Source organism: Salmo trutta, chromosome 23, assembly GCF_901001165.1.
Source record: "Salmo trutta chromosome 23, fSalTru1.1, whole genome shotgun sequence".
NCBI lineage: Eukaryota > Metazoa > Chordata > Actinopteri > Salmoniformes > Salmonidae > Salmo > Salmo trutta.
The window spans coordinates 10,692,999-10,714,085 of NC_042979.1; positions in this window are offsets into that span (position 1 = coordinate 10,692,999).

The following is a 21,087-nucleotide window of genomic DNA, read 5'->3' on the forward strand; positions in this document are numbered from 1 at the left end:
GCACTAACTTGAACAGGAAGGTGGTCCTTATTGTGGGCAAAATTTGTCATGAAACTTTGTCATCAAAGTCTGGCATTCTCTGGATTTATAGTGCTTTCAATCCAAGACAACAGGGAACTCAGAAAAAAAGTACAATTATTTATTTTTATTTAACATTTAACTAGGCAAGTCAGTTAAGAAGAAATTCTTATTTTACAATGATGGCCTACCCCAGCCAAACCCTCCCCTAACCCGGACGACGCTGGGCCAGTTGTGCGCAGCACTATGTGACTCCTGATCACGGCCGGTTGTGATACAGCCCGGGATTGAACCAGGGTCTGTAGTGACGCCTCTAGCACTAAGATGCAGTGCCTTAGACCGCTGCGGCACTCGGGAGCAAATCATGGCATCAGTGATCTTCAGGTCGAAGCTCTAGAAACAGGCCCGAGTTCCCGACTTGGAATTCCAAGTTGGTTGACCATTCAAAGTGTATTTTCCCAGTCACCCCAGTTCCGAGTTTCCAGATGTTTTGAACGTGGCAGAAGTCATACTGGATTGACAGCATGGCCAATGTTGAATGTTTATCCTTTTAAGCTTGGAAAATAGTCCTTTAAACCCATACTTGGACCACACACCCTCTCCACCAAATAGCAGGGAAGCAAAATAGTGATTGCTTTGCAACGCTTGCAGTTAGCCACTGATTCCTTCCAAACCACGCATTGTTGAATTTGCGATTCCCAACTTGCTGTGTAATGTTTATGTCCTGTGGCCAATGAGCACTGATGCGTTTTATCTATAATTTCTCTTCATATGACAAGGCTTGAAAAGGATTTGCCAGTAGAATGTCGATGGGATTTATGATGATGACCGCTTGTCTGGCTTGCTAGCTAAGATTTTGAAAGTACTGTATGATGTTGACATGATCAGTCCAATCAAAGCAAGACCATGTTTGTATGCGGCTTTACTTAACTCAGATTTTCGTAATTTTTTGGGCAAACTGATATGTGAAAGTATTAATGCCAAAATAACACGCAAAACAAGCACACACAAAAAACAACAATTAAAACATTTTTGTTTTTGCTAAACAGGTGTGGCTCAAAACAGCCCCACCTGCCCTGAATGACAGGTCGCCACTGATCTTGGCACATGTTCGTTGTAAGCAGCGTGTATATAACAGTGTGTATATAATCCTCTATCGCTGTGTCTTGAATTAATAGGCGTTTTTGCAACTACAGATTTTATTTGTGTCCCAGGGGTAGATTTACACACACACACACACACACACACACACACACACACACACACACACACACACACACACACACACACACACACACACACACACACACACACACACACACACACACAAAAATAACATTTAATTTTTGTCAGCTTTCAAAGCATTTAAGGGACAGATTAGGTGGGAGGGGTGTTTTTTTTTATTGGGCACAGGGGAGGATAGTGCATTTTTCTCCCTGGTTTACCTTCGCTAGTTTCTGGTTTTACTACATCATTTCTTCCAACCTAGACACATTTCCTAATCTGCTTAAATGCTCCTCCCCTATATCAAGGTGTTTTGGTACTTCCCTGTGTGGTAACTTTTACTATACTTCAGATCAGTATAGTCTACCAGTCTATTGGTCCATCCTGCCCTTTATCCACCATTCATAGTGACAATAGTGCTAGGTGGATCATTTATCCAGATCAGCAATAGGCTAATTAGCAATCATACCACACATGAAAGCATTCAAAGCTGCATAAATGTTAAAAATATGAATCCACAAGAACAAAAAGGGATAGCTGATAGGCAGTGGAGAGCCCATCGCACATGAAAGAACAGTTAAGCTCCCCTATTGATCTTTTTAGGGACAATAAATGTATCCTCCCTAGACTAGCCTACAACACCACAATGCAATTAATAATTCGTTATTGTTTTCAAGCCAGTACAAAATTCTACTCTAGGCTGCAGTGAAAATGTAATTTGAATAACAGCGCAAAAGCCCTGTGATTTCAAGTTTCATTCAAATGTTTCTCTGTGGCTAAGCTTCTCTTCCTATATACAGGCTATATATATTTGTTTTAAATATTCATGTTATGCAGTGGACACCTAAGCCTATATGCCTATGCATGCAATGCCCTGATGCAATTAGTGCTCAAATCTCTGACAGCTGAACCTTGAAGTGGACAATTCATTTATTTTTATTTTTTTTGCATATGCTACACATCGATTTGTAATAGGCTGTTTTTAAGTAAATGTGTCTCATTTGGCCAATATCCCTCGTTTATTGATGATGCTGGCTGCGCCAGGTTGGATCTGAAGCCAGGTCGGATCTTAAGCCATATGGATGTCGGCAAATTCCTCAAATGTCCAGTAAATTAAAATCTTCAAGGTCAATTGTCTGGCACCAAATTTTCCAAAAGAAACTCTGAAATGAGCGTATTGTTTTTATGCAGCTTATAGAATATTTTCATGAAAATCTGTTGTCAATTGGATGGAAACCTAGCTATAGACATCCTAAAGACTCTGGCAAATGCGATAGTCCCGAGTCCCTTTGATTTTGATCATGCTTCACCAGCAGCCCCAGACATCTAAAGAATAAGCTACAGACCAGCCCAACAAGCTTGTAAGATTTGTATTCCCCCCTCATATGTATCTGTGAGGGAGCCCGACGGCAATTGATTTGGACCGAGCTGTGTTTAAAAAAATGACAGCGAGTGCCTCTGTGACTGGTACACATTCTCTCTCTCTCTCTTCTCCCTGCTGCAGCAACCAGGGACCATAGGAAAGCAACAAATCAAATCAAGTTTTATTCGTCATATGCGCCAAACACAACAGGTGTAGACTTTACAGTGAAATGCTTACTTACAAGCCCTTAACCAACAATGCAGTTTTAAGAAAAATACAACAACAAAAATATGTAAATAAAAGTAACAAATAATTAAAGAGCAGCAGTGAAATAACAATAGTGAGGCTATTTACAGGGGGTACCGGTACAGAGTCAAAGTGCGGGGGCACAGGTTCGTCAAGGTAATTGAGGTAATATGTACATGTAGGGAGCAGAGAGAACAGTCTATGACTAGGGTGGCTGGAGTCTTTGACATTTTTTAGGGCCTTCCTCTGACACCGCCTGGTATAGATGGCCTGAATGGCAGGAAGTTTGGCCCCAGTGATGTACTGGGCCGTATGCACTACCCTCTGTAGTGCCTTGAGGTCGGAGGCCGAGCAGTTGCCATACCAGGCAGTAATGCAACCCGTCAGGATGCTCTCGATGGTGCAGCTGTAGAACCTTTTGAGGATCTGAGGACCCATGCCAAATCTTTTCAGTCTCCTGAGGGGGAATAGGTTTTGTCGTACCCTCTTCACAACTGTCTTGGTGTGCTTGGACCATGATAGTTTGTTGGTGATGTGGACGCCAAGGAACTTAAAGCTCTCAACCTGCTCCACTGCAGCCCTGTCGATGAGAATGGGGATGTGCTCGGTCCACCTTTTCCTGTAGTCCACAATCATCTTCTTTGTCTTGATCACGTTGAGGGAGAGGTTGTTGTCCTTGCACCACACTGTCAGGTCTCTGACCTCCTCCTTATAGGCTGTGTCGTCGTTGTCGGTGATCAGGCCTACCACTGTTGTGTCATCAGCAAACTTAATGATGGTTTTGGAGTCCTTAGCTTAGTGATGAGCTTTGAGGGCACTATGGCGTTGAACGCTGAGCTGTAGTCAATGAATAGCATTCTCACATGTGTTCCTTTTGTCCAGGTGTGAAAGGGCAGTGCGGAGTGTAATAGAGATTGCATCATCTGTGGATCTGTTGGGGTTGTATGCAAATTGGAGTGGGTCTAGGGTTTCTGGGATAATGGTGTTGATGTGAGCCATGACCAGACTTTGAAAGCACTTCATGGCTACAGACATGAGTGCTACGGGTCGGTAGTCATTTAGGCAGTTTACCTTAGTGTTCTTGGGCACAGGGACTATGGTGGTCTGCTTGAAACAAGTTGGTTTTACAGACTCAGCCAGGGACATGTTGAAAATGTCAGGGAAGACACTTGCTAGTTGGTGAGAGCATGCTCGGAGTACACGTCCTGGTAATCCATCTGGCCCTGCGGCCTTGTGAATGTTGACCTGTTTAAAGGTCTTACATTGGCTATGGCGAGTGTGATCACACAGCTGATGCTCTTATGCATGTTTCAGCGTTACTTGCCTCGAAGTGAGCATGGAAGTAATTTTGCTCATCTGGTAGGCTCGTGTCACTGGGCAGCTCTCGGCTGTGCTTCCCTTTGTAGTCTGTAATAGTTTGCAAGCCCTGCCACATCCAACGAGCGTCGGAGCCGGTGTAGTAGGATTCGATCTTAGTCCTGTATTGACACTTTGCCTGTTTGATGGTTCATCTGAGGGCATAGCGGGATATCTTATAAGCGTCCGGGTTAGAGTCCCGCTCCTTGAAATTGGCAGCTGTACCCTTTAGCTCAGTGCAGATGTTCCCTGTAATCCATGCCTTCTGGTTGGGGTATGTATTTACAGTTGCTGTGGTATGCTCCTCAATGCCATCAGATGAGTCCCGGGACATATGTGTGTGTGCTAGCAAAACAGGCCTGTAGCTTAGTCTCTGTGTCGTCTGACCACTTCCGTATTGAGCGAGTCACTGGTACTTGATTTCATTTTTGCTTGTAAGCAGCATTTAGGAGGATAGAATTATGGTCAGATTTGCCAAATGGAGGGCGAGGGAGAGCTTTGTACGCTTCTCTGTGTGTGGAGTAAAGGTGGTCTAGAGTTTTTTTTCCTCTTGTTGCACATTTAACGTGCTGGTAGAAATGAGGTTAAACTTATTTAAGTTTCCCTGCATTAAAGTCCCTGGCCACTAGGAGCACCGCCTCTGGATGAGCATTTTCTTGTTTGCTTATGGCTTTATACAGCTTGTTGAGTGCGGTCTTAGTGCCATCAGTTTGTGGTGGTAAATAGACAGCTACATAAAATATAGATGAAAAGTCTCTTGGTAAATAGTGTGGTCTACAGTTTATCATGAGATACTCTACCTCAGGTGAGCAAAACCTTGAGACTTCCTTAAGAGAGACGATGGCAGAGACGATGGCAGAAACATTATGTACAAAATAAATGACAAACAACGCAAAAAAAACACAAAATAGCACAATTGGTTAGATGTCCGTAAAACGGCAGCCATCTCCTCCGGCGCCATTCTTTACTCATGATGAGTAAAGAATCATGATGATCTGGATGAGACTGCCAAATCGAGGCAAAGGTAAGAATCTCTGGATTAACTATTTAATGTTAGCTAAATGCAGTAATGAATAAATTGTCAACATTTCTTTAAATTGACAATTCTGTGAACTGTCTTGGGCAAGTTTTAAACTGACACAATACCTGTTAGGTGTCAGCTAGAGATGATGTGCAGAAGGATTTGTAGTCTTGCATGATGTCTGCTTTAATGCTAATTAGCATTTTCCAATCTGAGAGTAAGTAGAGCCGAATATATTGATAAAAGTCACCTTGTCCGAAATAAATTTACATGGTTATCAAAACGTTAGCTTTTTCCCACAGGGTTAGCTTACACGAAATATACCTTATTTTAAGTGTTTCTAAAATCCCCTGTGGGAAAAATGAATCGTGGAAAAACGATTGGAACCATTTCCTTGTCTGACTGCTAGGTTTTATGGGTGTTATGACACCTTCACTGTGGGGCTCTATTGTCCTCTATTTGAAAGAATACATCTCATTATGTTGTGGTTGGGATTTATAAAATGATAGCTGATCATATTAACCAAGTAAACCTCATGGCCTGGCAGTTAAATCATTATATATTTGCAAATTGTCATAACCAACACTGTCATTACCACCACAAAATGTGTCAGTAATGATGATTTCAAGGTTATTACTATCAGAAAATAGCGACATTTTGTATAACTTCTGTATAAAATGGGTATACCCCTGCTCAATACAGCTTATCAAATGATATTTTACTGTCTTTATAGCAATCAATGATATTGTAGATATCCATTTCCACCCACTTATTTTTGAACAACTAATGCAATTTACCATTACTCTGTTATTTCTGCCATCTGCAGTGTCATCTGTGTTTTGTGAAAAATCCATGTATTGTCGAATAAAATGGTCACATCCAATACCAGCTTATGGTTCCTTACAAAATATCTCTGTTGATAAAAGTTTATTTCATGAAACACATATTTAAAAAAAAAAAAGAAATGCCAAAAGTGTCCATAGTTGCAAAATCACTCTAATACTGTTTGAACATCTACTTTCTTTTATTTGAAGCTGCAGACCTATGCACATTCTGAGGCAAGTAATGACAGAGCATGGAGGGAAAGAGGACAATGACGTTGGCCATCAAAGTAACAGTTGTCCAAAAAAAAATGAATCTAAGTATCCAGCGTTTGGCACAATAATGTGCCTCACAAGGGGAGAGATGTGGTCTCCTAGTGTCTCCTTATTGGAACCACATGGGGACGGTCTAGTCAACCTTTTCTCTCATTCGAGAGAAATGGTTGTTAAAAGCGGGTTTCCCCATCTACCGCCCACCGGTAGAAATGAAATGAAATTTAGTTCATTTGCAAACTGTGACCCACTCATCTGTTCTCCTGCACATCGGCTCGCGCACCATGGCATGTACGTTTCCCGCTCCTATGGCACTCAATGGTCATTGCCTGGTGTGTTTAATTCATCCGTGACCCCTATGGAATATGAGAGTCCATAGCAACCCAGGGAGCCGCTCAAACCCGAAAACCGAGCTGCCGACCCCGAAAGGTGAGGAAAACTTTGATATCAAATTTGGAAAACCTCAGCAGCATTGGGGGTTTATGTAGCTATTCAGACACTGAAAATGAATTGGTTACAACGAAAATAATATAACCTAATTGAAGAGTTTGTAGTAGTACAGTCTGAGGATATTCTGCATGGGCAATATCGTTGTGCATAACACAATTACGCACGAGACTTTCAGCAAATGTACTCTTATACCCGACTATGATTGAAGTAGGCATTATCAGACTTTGGTTGTTAACGTACACAAAAAACCCATACAAACCCTGAATTGTATAGGCTGTTTATTCTCTTTAACAACTAATTAATGCATGTTATAATCGAGATAATTATCTAGCCGTTATTATGTGTCCGTGATTAGGCATAGGCTACCTTTAGTTTGTTATTTGTGAACGGGTAGCTAATTTGACAGCGAACAGAGCAGTAACATATTTCACTTGCTCTTTTTGTGCATAGCATTGTCAATTAAACTGCACTATTTTTCTTAGCCCAGTTTTCATACAAACTGGCATAGAACAGTTTAGCCTATTGGCCATAACTTAACATTGCATTTAATTGCTTAATGGCAATTAAATGACAAATCCATTTTTTAGGGGGTAGATCAGCTTTAATATTGAAGATAGATTGTGGCTTTTATCAATGTAATTGTCTGCATCATTTCCAATCCCCCATATATTTATTTGATATATATATATATATATAAATAAATAAATAATATATAGATGTTTAAATATATTTTAATGTTTTATTTTCCCCTAACCCTACCACCCCTCCCCTAATTGGACTAAACTAATGTACATACTATATACATTTTACAGACACAGTATATTTTCCAATAGTTATCTTTTGTTTGTTTTTAGGCCCATCCAGCTACCCTCAACCCCTCCCATCTATCTCTAAATACCTTCCAGTTTTGATTTCTATTTGCCATATATTTTTCAACTGTACTGTTTCACAAAAGTTCTGAACCTATATACATTTTACGGACACAGTATATTTTACATGAATTATCTTGTTATTTGTAGTACCACCCTTCAGTTCCACTCAACCCCTCCCATCTATCTCTGAACACCATCTAGTTTTGATTTCTATTTGCCGTATATTTTTCAACTGTGCTGTGATGTTTCACACAAGTTCTGAACCTTTCAATTCTCATAGTTTCTACAGATTGTACATGAAATATAACATGTTTTGCTAAGAGTATTATTATATTATTGATCGATTGACTATTACTTTTTAAATCACCCAGCAGTGCTATTTGCAGAGTTTGCTCCAGGTGTAAATCCAAGTGTTTGTTGTTTGGTAGGCTATATTAAAATAATAGTAGGCTTAGAACAAAAAACACTTTTTAGTATAAATAATGTGTGGAAATTAATATGGCATGATTATCAGATATTAAAATGAGGCTCAAGGTCTGCAGGCTAGTGTAAGCTCTTAGACTGCAAGCTCATTTCATCAACGCATTAAATGTCATTTTTTCTTCGATCCTTGTTACTTTATCACCCTTTAGTAAACAGTAGCCTATCACTTACTGGGTTGGTATATATAACACCTTGTTGGGTTTTATAGTGTTACACCTTGTGGATTTCATTAGAGCAGAGATCAGGCTGGCTGGTCCGCAGCTAAACCAACACCCCGGATCTAAATGGAGGTAAAAAGAGACGAGAAAGTACTGAACCGTTAATGGCAAACATTCACATCCATTTCACAGCACAGAGTAAACACACTTTCTCTCTCTCTTCCTTTTGCTTTCTCTCTCTCTCGCTCTCTCTTGATGTCTTTCTCACACACCCACACGCAGACGCACACACACACACACACACACACACACACACACACACACACACACACACACACACACACACACACACACACACACACACACACACACACACACACACAGAGGTTAGCTGCTACCAGGTCTGCAGTGTTTAGGAGAGCTCCAGTGAAGATGTAACGTTAACCCCAAGGAGGAATGCTTCTGCTGTGACCAATCCTGTTTCATTTAATTCATATCCAAAGCATCATGTATAGCCTTGCTGAAATACTCTCAAGAGGATGTTTGCATGTATAGGTATAGTATGATTAGGAACTTTGCTCTGTCTTTTAAGGTACCAGCAGACATGATTGGGAAGATAGTATCTAGGCTATAGATACAGCGCTGTGCCTTCCAGGTGGCTGCACACAATATTATGAGTCTTTGTTTCTACTAGTGCTCCAGTGTACCATGCCCATAAGATTCTGCTACTACTTTCCCTTAGTTTCTTTCTGTTTCAGGTTGTTTCCACTTCCAAGCTCCACTTCTGTTCCATTTTAAAAGTATCCGCATCCTGATAAGTAGTATACTGTAGGATGTTGTGTCTATCAGAGGCTATTAGCAGAAGTGTGATCCAACAGCGTATCATACTCTCAATAGCTTCAGTTACAGTGCCTAGCCCAAGAATCTAGTTATCATTGATCTTGACAGTGCTGCCATGCGGTGCCATGAGAGAATGGAGATTTAGTCAGTTTCCACCGAATAGAGGGAAAACCACATCCACAGCTGCCTGATGTTAGCGAATAGCTGTTTTATTCCATGGTGCCTGGTGTGTCTGTATTCATTCTCCGTTAACCCCCCATCACAGGCGTCACAACGACTCCTCTGAGTGGCCCTGCATAGTCACTTACTCCTTCACAAATCGTTACAGTCATCTAAGTAGCTCAATTCATAAAACATGTTTCTTTGCATGGAATGAGAGTTTGGGTTTGCATCCTGTCCCTGTCGTTGGTTTGCATAGCATGTGAAATTGTCTCCCTAAGCACATGGAAAAGTCTTCTTTATGGTGTTATTTCTGGAGAAAATTACAGGCTTTGAAATGCTTGTCCTGTGAATTAGAAAAGATGATACGATTGGATTACTGTGGAGAAGCCCAATTTGTCAGCCATTAGAGTAAATGTCAGAGAACATACATAGAACATACGGTACGTAGAACACAAACTACTGGTACAGATGTAGGATCTTCATTTGATCACCCTGTTGCAGGAGAACTTTCCTGCAATACAGGAAATGTTTTAATTGTAGTGTATTAGAGATATAAAAAAGCTTCTGAAGTTTGTAATTTCCACTTAAAAATGTCAGACTTGATTTTCCCTTACGAAAAAGGTGTCAACCCCTACAAAAATGTCCATAAATTATAATCAAGTTTGTGGTCATACGCACAACCTTATAAACATAGGTGCTGGGCTAAATAAGAGTACTAGCATAGAAAAAGAAGGCCCGCATACTGTTAAAGCTCCAAATTCCCCGCTTTATTGACAACGTTTTAATCCGAAACAGATCTTTGTCAGGTCGATCTGTCTCCGATCGAAACGTTGTCAATAAAGTGGTGAATTGGGAGTTTTATCATCAATTATAATCCACATCATAATTTACATATCCTGTTGCTGCATGATTATTTTCCTGCTGTACCAAACTGGCTCAAATGAAGATCCTACATATGTACAGTTACTGTCAACCTACTGTTACAGTTACTTACTCTTACTGTAATAAACTACTGTGGCTGAGATTATGGCATGGTTAGATTATATATTCCGTACTCTAAAATTAACTAAACTAAACAAATTGTGGCATGTGGTCAGTGGAGGTGTATAGAATATTAACCTGTTTGCCTGTTCAACAGCCACACAGTAAAGACAGCCAGTGTGGGAAGGTGTCAGATATGATTATGCGAGCAATAACTTTTTTCTTATTCCTCCACTAATGTTATGTAATGTATTGTAATTCAATGAATCTGTTTTGGTCTTTCTCAATAAGTCCGGATTGTGATGGTGGCAGGGGTTTAACATATCAGGGATCTCTGATTTACTTATTTTTATTCTCTCACTTTGTAACAAATGAATGTGGGACAGAAGTTTGACAAGGAGCCCATGTATATTGGTTCTTAAACAAACTTTACAAGTATGCTATTTCTCAAATTCCCTTCAATTTCCCTTCCCGCAAGTCTGTTTGGGTTGAACTCGGCTCCTTGCCTGAATGTGTTGGGACAGAAGTATGCCTCAACACACTGGAAAGTGAAATGCCCAGATTTTACATCCTGGGACTATGGATGAAAATGAATGAAGGCGACAAGTGTTATTTTCCTAGATTTTAGTAGTAAAAAAATAGGATTTTATCTATCCAGTTGTAGTTTAACTATATGACTATTTTAGGATGCAAAGACATGCAGTTCTAAGATTTTCAATAAAATGTCTATCAGTGTATTCTGAAATCCATAGGTTGTGGATATGATAGCAGGATCATCACTCATTGAGCAATGAGAGCACTACAGGCAGGGGTATCATATTTTGACATGGAGACGTCCAAGCGGCCAGTGGCCAGATTTGACCCTCCTCCTCCTCACATGTAAATCCACAGCATGCCAGATCTCTTAAAGCATGATGTGTGAAGTTATGTGTGAAGTTGTTTTGGAGTATTTACTTGTAAATTATTTATATGGAGGCGCTGGTAAATGGTTTGGGATTCATTCAAGGCTTTTACACTAAGTTTAATTTGCATTCATGGCATGATCATCTGCATGATCAACTCAATTCAGACTTTCTAGGAAATACTAAAGCTATCTCGAGTCTTGTAATTGATAATGACAATGCTCATCTTCCTTTTGTCACGCCCTGACCATAGAGAGCCCTTATTTCTCTATGGTGTAATAGGTCTGGGCGTGACTAGTGGATAGTCTAGTTTAATATTTCTATGTTGTGTTGTTGTCACGGTTGTCGTTGGTGAATGAGGACCAAAATGCAGCAGGTACGTGTATACTCATTTTTAGATTTATTACCTTTCAAACGGACACTCCAAAACAACAAAACACGCAAATGAACGAACAACAAACAGTCTGGTAAAGCCTAGGGCTGAACACAGAACAATCACCCACAAAACACAAACACAAACACACCCTCATTTATGAGACTCTCAATCAAAGGCAGATAGAAAACACCTGCCTTCAACTGAGAGTCCCAACACCAATTCACCAGACATAGAAACAGACATACTAGACTCCACATAGAACTACCTAGACATAAACCAAAACCCGGACATACTAAATCAAACACCCTTTACACAAACACACCACCCCGAACCACATAAAACAAATACCCTCTGTCACGCCCTGACCAAACTACAAAACAATTAACCTTATATACTGGCCAGGACGTGACAGTACCCCCCCCTTAAAGGTGCTACCCCAGAAGCACCTTAACACAAAAAAAATTACCCCCAAACAATACCCAAAAGAAAATTCCCCCTTACTAAAGGGAGGGAAGGGAGGGTGGCTGCCGTCAACGACGGCACTGTGCTACACCCCCCCTCCCCAACCCACCTATATTGGAGGCGGCTCCGGCTCAGGCCGTTCCAGGCTGTCTGGGCAGTCTGGCAGCTCGGGACGGTCAGGGCAGTCTGGCAACTCGGGACGGTCAGGGCAGTCTGGCAACTCGGGACGGTCAGGGCAGTCTGGCAACTCGGGACGGTCAGGGCAGTCTGGCAACTCGGGACGGTCAGGGCAGTCTGGCAACTCGGGACGGTCAGGGCAGTCTGGCAACTCGGGACGGTCAGGGCAGTCTGGCAACTCGGGCAGGTCAGGGCAGTCTGGCAACTCGGGCAGGTCAGGGCAGTCTGTCAGCTCGGGGCAGTCTGGGCAGTCTGGCCACTCCGGCAGTTCAGGGCAGTCTGGCAACTCGGGCAGGTCAGGGCAGTCTGTCAGCTCGGGGCAGTCTGGGCAGTCTGGCCACTCCGGCAGTTCAGGGCAGTCTGGCCACTCCGGCAGTTCAGGGCAGTCTGGCCACTCCGGCAGTTCAGGGCAGTCTGGCCACTCCGGCAGTTCAGGGCAGTCTGGCCACTCCGGCAGTTCAGGGCAGTCTGGCCACTCCGGCAGTTCAGGGCAGTCTGGCCACTCCGGCAGTTCAGGGCAGTCTGGCCACTCCGGCAGTTCAGGGCAGTCTGGCCACTCCGGCAGTTCAGCGCAGTCTGGCCACTCCGGCAGTTCAGCGCAGTCTGGCCACTCCGGCAGTTCAGCGCAGTCTGACCACTCCGGCGACTGTTGACTGACGGGCAGCTCCGACGACTGTTGACTGACGGGCAGCTCCGACGACTGTTGACTGACGGGCAGCTCCGACGACTGTTGACTGACGGGCAGCTCCGACGACTGTTGACTGACGGGCAGCTCCGACGACTGTTGACTGACGGGCAGCTCCGACGACTGTTGACTGACGGGCAGCTCCGACGACTGTTGACTGACGGGCAGCTCCGACGACTGTTGACTGACGGGCAGCTCCGACGACTGTTGACTGGCGGGCAGCTCCGACGACTGTTGACTGGCGGGCAGCTCCGACGACTGTTGACTGGCGGGCAGCTCCGACGACTGTTGACTGGCGGGCAGCTCCGACGACTGTTGACTGGCGGGCAGCTCCGACGACTGTTGACTGGCGGGCAGCTCCGACGACTGTTGACTGGCGGGCAGCTCCGACGACTGTTGACTGGCGGGCAGCTCCGACGACTGTTGACTGGCGAGGCTGGGTTTACGCACTTGCCGTTTAGTGCGGGGAGCGGGAACAGGACGAGTCGGACTGGGTGGACGCACTTCCGGGTCCGCACGAGAGACAGGAGCTGGAAACCCAGGGCTATGGAGGCGCACAGCCGGTCTAGATCTTACCTCCTGCACAACCCGCCTTGGCTCGATGGAACTAGTAGCCCTGCACGAGCGGAGTGCTCGTACAGGGCAGACTGGGCTGTGCAGGGGCTTGATGGTAGCCGTGCGTAGAGCGGGAGTTGGGTAGCCTGGTCCTCGGAGGCGTACCGGCGACCAGATGCGCTGCGCAGGCATCCTCCTACCAGGCTGGATGCCCGCTCTAGCACGGCACCTGCGAGGGGCTGGAATAACTCGCACCGGACTGTGCGTGCGTATGGGTGAGATATTGCGCTTCTCAGCGAAACATGGCGCTCCCCACCTCATACGCTCCTCCATATAACCACGGGTAGCTGGCCTCCGGCTCTTCCTAGGCCTAGCCAAACTACCCGTGTGCCCCCCCCCAAAATTTTCTTGGGGGTGCCTCTCGTGCTTCAACGCCAGTCTTGTCCCTCGGAAACGTTCCCGGTCCATACCCGCCTTACTCCTTTCCTCTCTCTCGCGTACCACCTGTTTCCAAGGAAGGCGATCTTTCCCTGCTTGGATTTCCTCCCAAGTGTAGGAGCCTTCTCCCTCCAAGATCTCCTCCCAAGTCCATCTCTCTCGTTTGTCCTCTTCGAAAACCGTCTGCTCCTTCCTCTGCTGCTTGGTCCTTGAGAGGTGGGTGATTCTGTCACGGTTGTCGTTGGTGAATGAGGACCAAAATGCAGCAGGTACGTGTATACTCATTTTTAGATTTATTACCTTTCAAACGGACACTCCAAAACAACAAAACACGCAAATGAACGAACAACAAACAGTCTGGTAAAGCCTAGGGCTGAACACAGAACAATCACCCACAAAACACAAACACAAACACACCCTCATTTATGAGACTCTCAATCAAAGGCAGATAGAAAACACCTGCCTTCAACTGAGAGTCCCAACACCAATTCACCAGACATAGAAACAGACATACTAGACTCCACATAGAACTACCTAGACATAAACCAAAACCCGGACATACTAAATCAAACACCCTTTACACAAACACACCACCCCGAACCACATAAAACAAATACCCTCTGTCACGCCCTGACCAAACTACAAAACAATTAACCTTATATACTGGCCAGGACGTGACAGTTGTAGTTTAAATTTTCTAGGTTGGTGTTTTGTATGATTCCCAATTAGAGGCAGCTGGTAATCGTTGTCTCTAATTGGGGATCATATTTAAGTAGCTATTTTTCCCACCTGTGTTTGTGGGATATTGTTTTGTGTTTGTGCCTGTGCACCACGTAGTTACGTTTAGTTGTTCGTTTATTTGATTTATTTGTTTTTTGCTTGAAGTTTATTTTTGGAATAAAGATGTGGAACTCTACACACGCTGCGCCTTGGTCCCGTTCTTACGACAACCGTGACAGAATATCCCACCAAACCAGGACCAAGCAGCGTGTTCACCAGGTGAAGGAGTTTTGGACATGGGAAGAAGTGATGGGTGGATGCGAGACCCTTCCTTGGTGGCAGACGGAAGGTAATGATGGAGGAAGGCGACGACGCCGGGGTTCGCAGTCACAGAAAGCCCAAGGACAACCCCAATACATTTTTTGGAGGGGGCACAAGGGATGGCTGGAGGAGCGTGTCGTCAGACCCCGGTCACAGAAACCCCAATAATTTTTTTTGGGGAGGGGGGGGGGGGGGGCACATGGAGCTGGCGGCTGAGCAGAGGGAAGAGCCAGAAACCTAATGGGGAGAGATGAGAGAGATGTTGTACAAGTGTGTTCTGCTCAACATCTGACAGGATCCTGTCACCAGTCCGGTGCCACCTGTGCCGGCCCCACGCATCAGGCCTCCAGTGCGCCTCCCCAGTCCGGTACGTCCTGTGCCTGCTCCTCGCACTCGCCCTGAAGAGCGTGTCACCAGTCCGGTGCAACCTGTGCCGGCCCCACGCATCAGGCCTCCAGTGCGCCTCCCCAGTCCGGTACGTCCTGTGCCTGCTCCTCGCACTCGCCCTGAAGTGTGTGTCACCAGTCCGGTACCACCTGTGCCGGCTCCACGCACTAGACCTCCAGTGCGCCTTCCCAGTCAGGTACGTCCTGTGCCTGCTCCTCGCCCTGAGGTGCATGTCACCAGTCCGGTGCCACCTGTGCCGGCTCCACGCATCAGGCCTCCAGTGCGCCTCACCAGTCCGGTGCCACCTGTACTGGCTCCACGCACTCGGCCTCCATTGCGCATTCACAGTCCAGAGCCTCCGGCCACGGTCCCCGGTCCGGAGCCTCCCGCGACGGTCCACGGTCCGGAACCTCCAGCTTCATGGCCGGAGCCTTCCCCTGCGTCGATGCCCAGTCTGAGCACGGCATCCAGTCCAGCTCCAAGGCCAGAGTCTTCTTCTGCGCCAATGCCCAGTCCAGGCACTGCTCCATGGCCGGAGCCCATGAATGCTTACGAGCCTGCTGCTGTCTACCACCGCTCAGGTAGACTGCTCTATCAAATAATAGACTTAATTATAATATAATAAACACAGAAATACGAGCCTTTGGTCATTAATATGGTCAAATCTGGAAACTATAATTTTGAAAACAAAACGTTTATTCTTTCAGTGAAATACGGAACCGTTCCATATTTTATCTAACGGGTGGCAACCCTAAGTCTAAATATTGCTGTTACATTGCACAACCTTCAATGTTATGTCATAATTATGTAAAAATCTGGCAAATTAGTTCGCAACAAGCCAGGTGGCCCAAACTGTTGCATATACCCTGACTATGCCTGCAATAAATGCAAGAGAAGTGACATTTCCCTAGTTAATATTGCCTGTTAACATTAATTTCTTTCAACTAAATGTGCAGGTTTCAAAAAATGTACTTCTGTGTATTGATTTTAAGAAAGACATTGATGTTTATGGTTGCAACGATTGTGCTTATTTCGCGAATGCGCTTTTGTTAAAACATCACCTGTTTGGCGAAGTAGGCTGTGATTCAATGATAAATTGAAGGCACCGCATTGATTATATGCAATGCAGGACAAGCTAGATAAACTAGTAATATCATCAACCATGTGTAGTTAACTAGTGATTATGTGAAGAATTATTGTTTTTTTTATAAGGTAAGTTTAATGCTAGCTAGCAACTTACCTTGGCTCCTTGCTGCACTGGCGTAACAGGTGGTCAGCCTGCCACGCAGTTTCCTCGAAGGAATGCAATGTAATCGGCCATAATCGGCGTCCAAAAACGCCAATTACCGATTGTTATGAAAACTTGAAATCGGCCCTAATTAATCGGCCATGCCGATTAATGGAGTCGGTTACACAAACTTTTCAGGGAACTGTAATCACATGGTCATTATCAATTTACTAGTAATCCTTTTGGTTTGTGGTCATGAAGAGATAACTGCAAACCCAGTGCACTATTTCACAGGATTGCAGTGCATTCTGCTTGACATTCCTATGTCTAAACTATTGCAGTGCATTGCTGAGGACTTTTGACTCTCCAACAAGCTATTCATGGAAAATTAACTATTCTTCTCTGAGGTATTTGAACACAAAAAGCCATACATGAAAGATATTCCCAGAGAGTGTTTTGAGCATTGTGAAATAGGCTGTGATGGCATCGCCATGTATGTTTGTGTTCCTGGAATGCATCTCCTCTTTGTAAGAGGTGTCCTTTATGTTCTAGTTTAGGGCCAAGGATAAATGGATCTCAATGTCCCCATGTATTTACCCAGCAGGGGCTCTAGGCAAAGCAGTCGTGTGTGAGTTGGACCCACTGCCCCCCCTCCTCGGAGGCTGAGATGTAATTTGGCCACAGAGGACTCCCTGTTAATAATAATGTGCCAAAACTCATCTCCCTTCCTCGTGTTGTGTAGGGAAACCTTCCTGTTTAACTAAACTCCCTGTCTGAAAGATGACACATTTATGTTCGGAAATTTAGACACCTCTAGAGAAATAGTGTGTCAAAGAAAATGGTGGCATTGTCTAAAAGCTTTCTCTGCTCTCTTTTATGTGATTAAAAACAGAGAGCAGATATTTTGTTATTCCATTGGCTGTGTGGGTTGTGTTTGTTCTGTAAGGTGTGTGTGTGTGTGGGTGCACAGTATGCACGTGTGCTTGTGTGTCTCTGTTTGTTGTCGAGCCGCTAAGGTTTATGCGGAGGGGAGATTTGTGTGCAGACACATGCAGCCACTGCCCTCTGTTTGCTCTTTCACAATTGCTTCGTCAATGTCTGAGGGATTCAGACCATACTTGTTGATCTCCATCCGGAAATCCCTTCTCAGCCTATAGTTGTAATCTACTGTAGCTGTCTTATATCAAGGCCAAATGTGGACCATAGAGGGATATTCTCAAATATGTTGACATAGAACCATCATACTGTAACATGAGGGAAACCTCACACACAGTAGATATAGTGGGTTATGACATGAACTTTATAATTGTTGCCAATATGACAACACCATTTTCCTGGACTTTGATGGACCTTCCAGTACTTCTGAGTTAAAAATATTCACGACTGATATAGAATTTCTCTATAAAGTCATTGTTCGATCATGAGTACCAGACAGTGGGTAAATAGTGGCTTTGTACCATCCTACAGTACAGTATTACAGCTGTAACATCATACAGTATCACAGCTGTAACCGGACTGGGAATGACGGACTGGGAATGACGGACTGGGAATGACGGACTGGGAATGAAAAATGGCCCTGGACTTTTTGACTCAGACCGGCCCACCAACCCCCCCCCAGCGATACACCACCACCCATGCCACACTTTATGTAAACAAGATTAATGAACAATATTTAAAACAATAACTTTAGTAAAATAGATGTAAAATAGAAGAAGGGGAACGTGTTGCTCTTAGGAGCAGGCTGGTTAGAAGGAGCAGATACTGGCACAATGGCACTGGCAACAATCTGACCAGTGAAATAAATAATACAGGTAGAAATTTGTTGGTGAAAAGACTGGTGTCATAGAATAAAATAAAAATATTTCCTACCTCCTTAAATGAACAATTTATGCAGCAGCTCACTTCTCTCAGCAATGTCATCTATAACCAGGTCACTGTCCAGGGCCATTAAAATATCTCGCTCAGTAACCATGAGCATAAAAGCCTCCAGGTGCTGTTGAGCTAGAGTGCTCCTGAGCCTACTGTTGATGAATTTCAGAGTAGAGAAGCTCCGCTCGCAAGCTACCTGGGTTACTGACAGGGTAAATCGGAACTTGTAAGCAAGGCCCATGATGTGGTATGCGTCAGTGAATAGGTTGTACCGACTAAGAATACGGTAGCAACACACTGGACAGTCCTTGCAAGATGAACAGCTCTTGTTCACCATCTCCACCTCGTTTTCATTTCCTTCAGGTCCATGATCCTCCATAGTCCTGGTTGTGCATTCTTCAAATCCCGATTGTTTTAACCTAGTCCACTGTTCTGCCAGACTCATGAGCTCACTCTGTAAATTGGCCACCGTTGCTCTGCTGTCAAATTTGATCAAACATTTGCTTAGTTCTTGAAGGGCTGTCTGTGGAAGGCCACTGGCACTGGATGTTAGCTGACTAAAGTGTTTAGGGTCCAGAAGAGCCATGTCGGCATACAAAGTGCCATTACTCAGAAATCGCCGATGGATGCTACCTATGACTGTATCCAGAATTTGATTATGGACACCAATCCTGTATCCACTCTCTGCCCCAGTAAAAGTCTCATCTTAGGCAATCTCTCCAGGCATGGTTTTCTTCTTTCAGGCCCTTTTCGTTGGCAGAGTGGTCTCTAACTCCAGCTTTGTTTCCTCATCCCGTTCCTGCAACTTCCTGTTGGCCCACTGAACAAATGTGTCTGCAGCTGCCTTGACTTTTTCAAAATCTCTTGCCATTCCTTTCAGCTGCTCCTCTCTAGACACAACCATATGATGCGCAGACAGAATGTCCATTCCACTTGTTTGAAGATATTTTGAGACTGGTGAGGTGACCTGAAATATTCTGAGGATATCTGAGCTTTAACTATTGTTTCATACTTCAGCAACCCCTCAATGTATCCTTGTGCCTTGACCCGTGCAGTAGTGTTGATGTTTTTCTGATCTTGTATGATTGAAAGAGTGAGAAGGACATCAACATACAGACCCTCATCTGGATTTCCAAAAGCTCCAAAGACCTTCTTTAAGGTACTGTCTTTAGCCCACCAGCGTCTCTCCAATTGGCGCAAGACGTCTGTGTCTCGGGTCCTTGCTCTCCTTTTCCCAAATGTTCATCCTCTGGTAGGATTCACAGAAGAACACAGCTATGTTGTTAACGAGAGAAAAAAAGTGACCCACTTGCCAAGACACTCTCTGTTGTGTCTGCCGAAACAAGGTTCAAAATGTGTGCATAGCACCACACATGCACTTGATTGGTTGACTTTGCAGAGAGCAGGGCAGGGAAGCCTGTATACTGGCCTTGCATACTGGAGGCTCCATCAGTGGAATTGCCAATGCACTTGCTGATGTCAAGCTTCATGTTTTCCAGTACTTCACTCAGTACCTGGACAAAGTATTGTCCAGTGGACGCCTCGCATTTCATAACAGTCACAAACCTCTCATGGATGACGTTCGTCACATACCTGACTATGACAGAGCATTGATCTTGGGTTGTAATGTCCTGCGTAGTGTCAATCTGGACTGAAAACATACCAGCTCCCTGGATTTCACTTGCTATGGTGGCCTGCATTGTGTGTTGAATGGTGGTAATAACGTTTTCGATGGTAGTCTGATAATGTAGTGATTAGAGAGCCTCTTGACCCAGACTCATGCAGTTTTTTGCTTTTCTCTACGCAGGCAGTGAGATGCGCTTTCATACACAGGTCATACTTTCCCAGTAGAATGATCATCTCTAAAAAGTTGCCATGGTCAATGCTGCTGTCATCTAGCGTATAAGCTGCTTCAGATTGCATGCCTCTGTAGCTCAGACCCCTCTTGCCTATGACTTTAACAACATCTATAATGCACTCCAGCACTTGCCTTCTTCTGTTCACTTGCTCTCTATGAGCAGACATCTGACTGCTGATGAACAAGCTCTCAATGTTACCTTTGGAGGACCTTAGAAAGTAGACCTCTGCATAACCTCTATGCATAACGCTCTTCTCATGCTCTTCCACTCTCTGATGGATATGCTTCCAGTCTGACATTCCATTCGTGAAAGGGCTGTTCTCTGTGAGCTTTGCAAATGCCATACAAATGAAGCAGAAAAAAGCATGTTTCTCTTCACTGTATGACAGCCACTTCCTGTTGGTCCCATGTTTATAAAATAAAAACCTTCTGCACCACAGACTTTTCACACTTTTGTTGGGGGTGAAAGCTAAAAAACATATCTAGGTCCCCTGACTTAAGCCTCTTAAAATAATCAAAAATTGGGGTGGCAGTGGCATCCTGGGTCTGGCTCAATCTACATCTGTCCACTGCAGTTGCACTATCCTCAACCTGGATGAGTAATTAGTATAAATTAGTATAATATTATAACATAATAGTATAATGTTAGTTTAATATTGTCTTACCGCTTCAGCTGCAAAACCTTGACTAACAGTTGAACTGGTATCGCTGGGCTCAATGGGCTGCTCTCTGCTCTCTCTCCTCTGCTGCCAGTGCCTTCAGGCTCACTAGGCTGAGATGATTGACTGGTAACGGCGCCAAATGAATAATTTGTTATTTTAAAACATTTGGCTGCATCAGC